At 42.6% G+C, this 9,833-nt stretch overlaps 1 long non-coding RNA gene across 1 annotated transcript; it reads right to left on the bottom strand.

Moving 5' to 3' along the window:
- Nucleotides 1-424: 424 nt before the first annotated feature.
- Nucleotides 425-8,592, bottom strand: LOC134739772 (uncharacterized). The gene is made up of 2 exons (XR_010126818.1): nt 8,353-8,592; nt 425-7,746 (listed from the first exon to the last, which is right to left on the bottom strand). It is a non-coding gene; the product is annotated as an uncharacterized LOC134739772 (long non-coding RNA).
- Between the last annotated feature and the right edge of the window lie 1,241 nt (nt 8,593-9,833).

Raw genomic sequence — 9,833 nt, 5'->3', positions numbered from 1 at the left:
AGGCTGCAGGAGACAGGCTGTCTGTAGCATGCTTTGGTTACCTATTAGCTATATTTGACAGGGTCCAACAAAACAAACAAAAAGGTAAAATGAGACAAGTGATCAGTTTGTGAGGGGAAACCCAAAGATCTCAGGAGAGTGCAGACCCTGGGACTTGCAGGGTTGGAAGAGTCAACTGCTTCTCATGCTCAAATTATAACAGTTAAATAAATTAAAAAAGCAGGAAAAAGACAACAAACAAGAGGGCCTCGGAGAGAGAGAGCCTAATTAAAAGCAACCCTGATGCAAAGAACAAATCTAGACCCAGTTGCCACTCCCACTGTGAAAACTTCTGAATGAATTATGAAGCTTCGGAGCCAAGGCACAGCCCAGATTTCAGTTCCAGCGAGGCCTGTATGTTGCACAAAAATGGTTTTTGAAAAAGGAGACGGGTGTGGCTCTCCCACTGAAGCCTGAAGCCTGACACAGAGAAAGAGGTGCTGGAGAAGAACACACAGAAATACACCAAATCTAAGAGGTGTGTCTGGAAAAGGAGTGTGGATATGGCAAAAGGAGCATGGCAAAAGGAGTTGGCACATGAATCTGTCTAGAGTCAAATAAATGAGAGATCTATGAAGCTTTTAAGAGAAATATACACCCCAAAACAACACAGCGAGATAAAAACATGTGCCTGGGTTTGAATCTCTGTGACTTCTTGATATCTGAACGTGTCCTTGCACTGCCAGACTTTTCTAGGGAAGGAGCTCGCTGCAGGCTGTGTGGGCCCAGGGGAGGCTCATCCCAGCTCACACTTCAGAGTTGACCATGGAGGATGGGGAAGAAGGCCCTGCCGGGCAGCCCAGGGCCAGCAAGAGCCCACCCTGGCAGGAAAGGGCTTCCTAGGGAGGAGGGCCAGGGCCTTATCAAGAATCCTGTGACTCAGGATATGAGGGTTCCCATGGACCACTGCCTGCTGTACCTCTTGAGTCTTCTCATCTCTCTGTCTGTTCCACCACTGTGTGGGGCTGCAGAGAGGCTCTGGCCCCTGTGTCCGGCTCACAGACTCTGTTGGCATCAGATTGAGGGACTGGCACATACTGTCCTTAGCTCCTGCCTCCCTCAGAGATGCTGGACCATGGTCATAGCTGATGTTTCTCCAAGTATTCCTGGGTCTTGGCCTTCCAGCCACAGGTAGGATAGGAGTTACCAGTTTCCTTCAGCTTGGGTGGACACCAGGACCGCATCAGGCAGCTGGGTGGTGATAAGCAGCATTGACCTGGGGTGCATTGTGGGCTCCAGCACAGAACAGCCAAGGTCTGAGCCCTGTGTCCTCAGAGGTGCTGAGCAGAGGCCTCCAGAAACTGAGCGTGAGGGAGACAGGAGCAGAGGCTGTGAAGGCAGAGGCAAGGGCACCTGCTGTCACCAGGCACAGCCTCCCCTTTCTTGAAATGTAGGTGTGGAGTGGGGGGCAGGGTTACAGATTTTGTTTTGCTTTTGCATTGATAAAGTTAGCAGATAATCATTGGTTCCGTGGTTCCAGGCTTTCATAAATGTGAGGGCTGTGTTCTCCTGATGTTACACAAGCTTCTGGATTCCACGTGATGATAATTGTACTTTTATGTATTCACTGCACAGATTTGCTTCGTGTTCTCATAGATTAAAGAATCTTCACAAACACTCGGGCAGGATTGGACCCACTGGTCAGGAGGAAGAAACTCAAGTACCTTCCACTGCCAGGTTTGCAGTAAGAGCTGCAGCTGCCCAGCAAGGCTGTTGGGATCTTGATGACACAGCGGTCAGTGCCCTGTGGGGAGCCCGGCTCAGGGCTGCTCCTTCTTGTTGTTTTCCAAGAGAGGCTCAAAATTCAGATTATTTCATGAGAAATACTTTGATTTTTAAAATAAATGAATGAGTGACTAAATGAATGGATGAGTGGGCATCAAGTTGTGCTCTGTCTCTGGGCTCCCAGAAGGGAAGAGATGGAGAAACCTTTAAACTGAGTGAAGAAAATAAAGTCTGGCTTCAGGGATTTTGTGTCTTATTTTTGGTTGGTTGGTTTGGTTGGTGGATCTTGGCTAGGTGGGAATTTTTAATATATGTAAGGATTATGAAAAATGACACTCAAATTATACCAATTTCCCAGTATAATTTAAGGTATTTTTTCCCTTAAGTATATAAAGAGTTTGTTGACGTGCATTACCCACATTTTCCAGATACATGACTTAGTTTTTAAATTAACTTTAAAAGCCATTAATGCCACTACAAAAACATGAATGTTCGATCAACATCCTCCTGATTTTACTCATTACTACAAGGTGAGAATTTTATGATGGCATTAAATATTCTTCCAATTTGTGATTTTTAACTGTAGCAAGACATTATTGCACGTGTGTGTCAGTTTCTGTGTGTGTTGGAATGTGTCAGTCATTCTTTTGATAATTATATTGTTTTATTACACATGTGTGTCAGTTTCTGTGTGTGTTGGAATGTGTCAATCATTCTTGTGATGATTATGTTGTTTTATTGCATGTGTGTGTGAGTTTCTGTGTGGGTTGGAATGTGTCAATCATTCTTTTGATGATTATGTTGTTTTACTGCATGTGTGAGGTGAGTTTCTGCATGGGTTGGAATGTGTCAATCATTCTTTTGATAATTATGTTGTTATATTGCATGTGTGTGTTAGTGTCTGTGTGTGTTAGAATGTGTCAATCATTCTTTTTTTGATGATTATGTTGTTTTAGTTTGCTAAGGCTACCAAAACAAAGTACCACAAACTTTGTGGCTTAAAATTAAAATGTATTGTCTCACAGCTCTAGAGCTTGCAGTTCAAGATTCAGGTGTCAGCAGGGCTCTTTCCCTCTGAGGACCACGAGGGGATCTGCCCCAGGCCCCTGCTTGAGCCTCAGGGTTTGCCGGTAATCTTTGGCGTCCATGGCTGGTAGAAACATCACCCCCATCTCTCCTTCAATTGCATGTGGCATTCTCCCCAACCATCTCTGTGTCCAAATTTCCATTTTTCATAAGGATATCAGTCATGCTGGATTAGAGCCCCTCTAATGACTTTGTGTTGATTTGATTACCTCTATAAAGACCCTAACTCTAATATATGTCCTAAGGCAGTGGGGATTAGGACTTTAACATATGAATTTCCGGGGAACACAATTCAACCATTGACATAGGGCAATTAAAATATCTTTAGTGTTACACATAGCACTGTAATAAACATGATTTACATAAATTTTTGACTAATTTTTAAATTATTTCCTTATTATAGATTTTGAAAAGTAGGAATATTAGGCCAAATTACATAACTACATAAAGGTTCATGGTATGTAAATAGCCTTTCAAGAAGGATCTGTTAATGTTCACTTCCAGCCCCATTTAGTGTTGGATTTGGGTGATTTGATGTGTATCATCCAGTGGTCGTCTATGGAGTCTTATTATTATTTTATTGTGTGTTTATTTGACTTCTAGAGAGGTTGCAATATATCACATGATTCTATGGCTTCAGGGAAGGAATTTGTATTCATTCTGATGTTCTATAAGGTGTGAATGCCTTAATTTGGCTTTGTTCTTATTAATAGAGCTAGTAACAAGGCTCTGTTGAGTCTCTATCTTCTGATAACTAAAATAAGAACATTTTAGTCACCAGTCAGTAATTGGGAAATACTTTTGACTGGAAAAACAGTCATATCCCAGTTATTCAGTCCATTTTAAAACATTGTAGTACATTACTACCTTTTACATTTCACAGATATATTCATACATATGTATGTGTATATGTACACATTTATATGATTGCATACCCATATGAGTATATGCATATACATTGTCTTTATCTAGAGACTTCTTATTCTGAAGTAAGTTTAGACTTATAGAAGTGTTGTGAAGGTAGCCAGAGAGTTCCTGTGTACCATTCATCCTGCTTCCCCTAATGCTAAAATCACAAATAATCATGGTACAAACATCAAACTAAAAAATTAACATTGGTACCATACTATTAACTAAAGCACAAGCTCAACTCTTAATTTCTCAGTTTTCCACAACTGCCCCTTTTCTGCCCCAGGATCCAATACAGAATCCCACATTGAGGGAAGCTATGTGTCGTCAGTCTCCAGCTATGACAGTGCCTTGGCCTTCTTTGTCTCCCCATGAATTTGACATTTTGAAGCAGTTCTGGTCAGTCTTTTCTAAAGTGTCCTGTGAATGTTAGTTGGTCAGATTGTATAATAGGGTCATTTACATCATCTCTATCCATGCTGATATTTTGTCTTTCTGTTCCACCAATAACTTAGAGGCAAGTACTGGCTTGTGTAACTGCAATTGCAAGACGGATCTGCAAAGTTCTATTAGTTTTTAAGTCTCACATATTTTAAAGGGGTATTGCTAGGTGCCTGCATATTTAGGATAGTTTTATCTTCTTGAAAAATTGATTGCTTCATTATTATGCAACATCCCTCTTTGTCCCAGGTAGGTTCCTTTTTCTGAAGTCTACCTTGATATTAATATAGCTGCTCCAACTCTCTTTTAGTTAGTGTTTGTGTGGTGTATCTTTCTGCAACTTTTCACTTTAACTTATTTATGCCTTTATGCTTAAAGTGAATTTCTTACAGAAAGACTGCAGTTGAGTCTTTTGCTGTTTGATCCAATCTGGAAGTCTTTGTCTTTTAACAGACATGTTTAGAATATTCACCTTCAAGGTTATAATTGATGTGATTGAATAAAAATTCAACATTTTGTTTACTGTTTTCTATTTGTTCTATTTATCCTTATTTGATTTTCTTTTGTTTTCCGCCTTCCTTTGGGTAAAGTGAGATTTTTAAAAAATGATTCTATTTAATCTACTTCATTAACGTATTATTTATAAACATATAAAATTATTTATTTTCCAAGGGTTTGTAATACATATGCTCAATGAATCTTCGTTGATACTGCCTCACATTGTAGTTGTCCATTCCCCATTCTAGTGATTCACAACAGCACTGCAATCACAGCCTCACTTACCACTCCCAGCTCCCATGCTGATGCCAGAGGTGTGTGTGGAATTCGCCTTGTACACCTGCCCAGAGCCAGATTTGAGTGACAGGTCCATCTTCCTCTCTGCCTGGCAATGCCACAGCAGGGCTCTTTCTCTGCTAGAATGGTCCACTCAGCAGAATGCTGATGATGTTGGCACCCAACCAGAGATTGAGACCTAAACCTTCACCATCCTTCACTAGCCATCATGGGGCACCCCTCCCCACACACAAAGCCCATTCCTCCAGCTTCTAGGTTAGGGGAGAATGCAGTGTCCCCTCCCCACTCACAGGTGAAGGAAGTGTGCATGTGTGGTGTGGTAGAGGGGATGGAGTAGAACTCGCCAGAAAGCCAACCTGTATCTTCCTCCTAGTTTTGTTGTCCCACGGTGGGAGGGTGCATGCCTGCCTGCAAAGGGTGTGTGGCAGAGGGTACTGGAATATTGGTGATTTGTGACCCGTAGCAGGCCACAGACCAAGTGGCCCCATGGGATGATGGCAGGCCCCAGAAGCTGGGCTTGTTGAGTGTTCACGTTATAGAGCCCATCATGAACAGTGTAACAGCTCTCACAAGGGTTGGGAGGACAGGAAGCATCTCCCTGAGCCCACCATGGGTTCAGGACAAAATGAATTTACTTTGTAATTTCCCATAGCCAGTGTTAGGTCATGATGGGATGGTCCTCCTGGTCCTCCTGGAGAAACTCAGGACATGCCCACAGGGCTGGACAGTAGAAGGATTTTGGCAACTCTTGATTTAATTAGATGCTGCTGAGGCTCAACTCCATGACTCCACAATTAACTGACTAGAGACTGAAGAGCTTTCAGTGCTTATATTTTCATAAATGTTAATTCAATGTAATTTTGCTGGTCTTTTTTTTATGAAAAATAGACACGACTAGACATTCGTTTTCTGTTTCTGAGGCAGTCACCTACGAAAAGCCTCAGCACTGGAGATGCTGAGGCAGCCGTGAGCCATTCTGGGTGAGAAACACCTTCCAGCAGGGCCCTGGGGCCACAGTGCGGTAGGTGTCCCCTGACCTAGACATCCGCTTCTGCTTCTCTTTGCTTCTACGTTCAAAATCTTCTTGCTTTGGTTGTGTGAATCACTTTTCTATTCGCCTTTAGAAACCATTAAAAGTGATGTACTTTTCCTCATATTGTGTGGGTTCCAAATACACTAAGTGACTTAGTGGGTTTTTATCTGTTAAATGGAAGAAATGGAATTGTACATACTCTTAATTTTAAACAATGTGAAAATATTTTTGCTGTATCCCATGTTTAGTTACACACAGAAAAACATTACAAGAGTATAAGGGATACGTAGTTTCCCAAGGCTTTTTGTTGTTATGTTTAGTTAGATATATTTCTAATGAAGCACAAAGACCTCTACATATGAATACTTATGTTAACTATTGTTTAAACTCAAATAACGCAAGAAAATCAATATCCTAAAATATTCTCCCAAAATCCAGACAATGTATAATTTTGTATGTATCAAGATGTTCAAATTTACTCATAGATTTTTGGGGGGTGGAAGGAAGGTGAAGAGGTTCCTCAAGAGAACATTTTTAGAATTGGAATTAGCTGTTAATTTGAATATAGGTGTAGTTGTAAATGAAAGAATGATTTCTAAAATGACATGAATGTAACATGTGTATCCTTTTAAGTTAGAAAAAAACACAGTTGAAGGTCATACATCCAGGTCAGCTTTAAAATTAATAAGTATAAAAACCATCTTCTTCCTCACCAGCATTTGTGAGCCAGATGCAGCGTAGAACATAATCTGCCTGTCCAGGGAATGACAGTGTGAATGTGCGTATTATCGAGGTGAAGTCAGTCCCGTCAGCAATGACGGGCCCAACTGTCCCTGCCCATCTTTGCTACAATGTCCTAAAATACAACTCAAATCTGGCACTGTTTTTAAACTCCTTCCATGATGGGCCGTCGTGTCCAGCAACAAGCTGGAGCGGCCTGGTGTGGTATGTGGGTCACGACTCAATCGCTTCAATCCCTTTCTTTCCTCTGCTCTCCCTGCTCTCACAGGTGCAACTGGTCAGTTTAATGAACCTGACCTTCACCGTATTCTAAGCACACCAGACACACTGAAATCTCCTCCTCATCCTCTCTTGGGAAATTTCTACTCAACGTTTAATAAAGAATCCAAGTGCTGCCCCCTCGATGGGTCTCCCAGAGCCCCGTGCTGTCCTTGCATTCCTGCTGCTATTCATGCATCCTTTCCTGTCACCTGTGTTTTGTTCTCTAAATGCTACTCCTGTGTGGGACATATTGATGGTGTCCTGCAGGAAGGGGCTGAGGCACTATAAATAGGGAATCCATTTCTAGCTCTACTCCAAGTAGGACACAGTCCTTCTCAGACAAGCATACTAGAACTCACTATTCCTCACCAGCTCCTCGGAGTGCCAAGGCTCAGGCTTCCCCAGAAAGCATGCAGACCAAGTGTACACGGACCACAGACTCAGAGCTGCAACAGTCCTGAACCCCAGCTGGGAATCCTCAGAGCCTGCTGGAAAGCGCAGTTCTTCACAGACATCAGTGGACTGAAGGCTTCCTGTGGAGCTCGTGGATGATGAAAGGACACCGGTCCTGATGGGCAGGGACACTCGGTGTGTAGTTCTGTAAAGACGTTGGGACTCACGGGACTCCATCTGTCCAGGTGGGTCCAGCTGGGCCTCCCCTGAGACTTGGGCCTTGGTAGGTGCCTATCATTTCTTCTTCTGGTGCAGATTCAGGCCTGTGAGTGAATATGACCACATAACCTGTGCTTCCCGGGAGGTTCTGGACACATTTCAGTTGTTACTCTATCTCCTCCCTTCTCGCAGCCAGACTTCTCAGAAGTATTGACTGCATCCATTGTGTCAATAATGATGACTTCAGCAGCATCTAACCAAACCAAATTACAGCAGCCTCACCAAAAAAGATGTGTTTTCGGGGAATAGAAAGTTCAGAAGCAAGCAGTCCAGGGTGATTGCAGCTGTTCAGGGAATTCACCCAAGGCCCCGGCTCCCTCACTCTTTCTGCTCCATTGAAGGGTAAAGGTCTCTTGCAGATGGACCCACTTCACTCTGAGCTGACCTTGGGCTTATTACCTGTGTTCTCGTTTTTACCAGGCTAGTTGCTGTAATGTTGCTTAAAAATTAATGCTAGGGGCTATAAACTTGCAAATTTAATTTTGTGCCAGACATAAATTTCTAACCATATGCTAGAATTGCTCAAATTGTGTCTATTTTTTCTCAAAAAAACTTGGCTGCCTATCCATTGCTTATAGAATAAAATAGAATCTCCTCAATTTGTTATTTAAAGACTTTTTGAGCAAACTTCTCCCCCTTGGGAGGTTTACCTCAAATAAACGCCGTCACGTCCTCCACACCCCAGAAGAACTGACCTCCACGCTCCTCAGTCGCTCCCCTGCGTTCATGTCCTGTGGTGGTTCAGACCTCAGTAGGAGACACGGCTAAACTGCTTCACCAGAAAATGTAATGTGTTGTAATATTCTTTCTGATTTATTTTCTTTCTGATCTTTGTATTAAGAACTAAAGATCGTGTGCAGCTTGGTCGTGTCATTCCATTGTTGTGAAATGTTTTCCGAATGAGCTTTGTAGAATTTCTCTGCATCTGTGCAGTTTTTCAGTGGAAGAGAAGCAGGCCACGTGTCCACGACCCAATGCAACTCCTCCCGCATTAGCTGCCACAGCCAAGAAGGGAGGCTGCAACTTCTCTTCTCCTTGCCTGAGCTGTTGGCCACATGCTGAAAATGAAAACTAAGCAGTGTGTCCATAGCTCCTCCAAAACAACACTCATTCCCGCTGTGCAAGAATGCCTCAGCCCTCACTGAGTTTCCATTTTTTTTCTGGCTGTCAAAGTAGACAAAGTTTATGTCATACATCTTAGCAGCTAAATGTTTGTTCTCAGATTGTTTCTTTGTGCACAAATATTGTCTTATCAAACTGTATGGTCCTTACACACAAGTAAACACATGGGAAGCACATGAGAAGCTTCAGTGACTATTTCATTAACACTTCTGAATAGCGTTAGCCAGAAACAGTAAATCCAGCGCCTTCCTCACATCCTCACATGCCTTCGGATAGCCTCTGACCTTAGGAAGTGACCTTAGGTGTGATTTTCCTTTCCTCATTTCCAAGTCTTTGATCCAAGCGGGGTTGAAGTATCATCCTGACTCATTTCTGAAGACTTGTAGCATAGGGCAGCCCCTGGCTTATTCTCAAGCTGCCCAATATCTTTAGCTTGTTTATTTTTTCCAAATATACCAAGACAAACTTTCCCTCAAGTAGAAATGATAAATCCACATGGCTTATTTACAGCAGTTCCAGGGGACTAGAGGGATATGATAAGAAGCCAGTGGGTCCCTGTGAGGCCAACATTCTGTAGGACACTCCAGTTAGGGCCATTCATTTCTAATCACAGTTAGTCCTCAAAGTGGGAATCATGATGCCCATTTCGGGAAAGGAATTCAATTGTATGTATTAAGGATTTGGGGCAAAAGCTTGGTGGGAAAGCAATAAACATTTATTTGATGAAGATATATATGTCCACGAGTGACAGACAGGAATTGCAACTAACATGTATCAGATTCCAAAGCATTTTTTTTCAGCAAACTATACTTCACGGTATGTTATGTGATCTGCCAATATCATCACATAGACTTTTAAAAATCTTGGCCAGGCACAGTGGCTGACGCCTGTAATCCCAGCACTTTGGGAGGCAGAGGCAGGGTGATCACCTAAGGTCAGGAGTTCGAGACCAGCCTGACCAATAAGGTGAAACCTTGTCTCTACTGAAAATATAAAAATTAGCTGGGCG

Source organism: Pongo pygmaeus, chromosome 5, assembly GCF_028885625.2.
Source record: "Pongo pygmaeus isolate AG05252 chromosome 5, NHGRI_mPonPyg2-v2.0_pri, whole genome shotgun sequence".
In the NCBI taxonomy this organism is placed as follows: Eukaryota; Metazoa; Chordata; class Mammalia; order Primates; family Hominidae; genus Pongo; species Pongo pygmaeus.
This window is presented reverse-complemented; position numbering and strand designations above follow the sequence as displayed.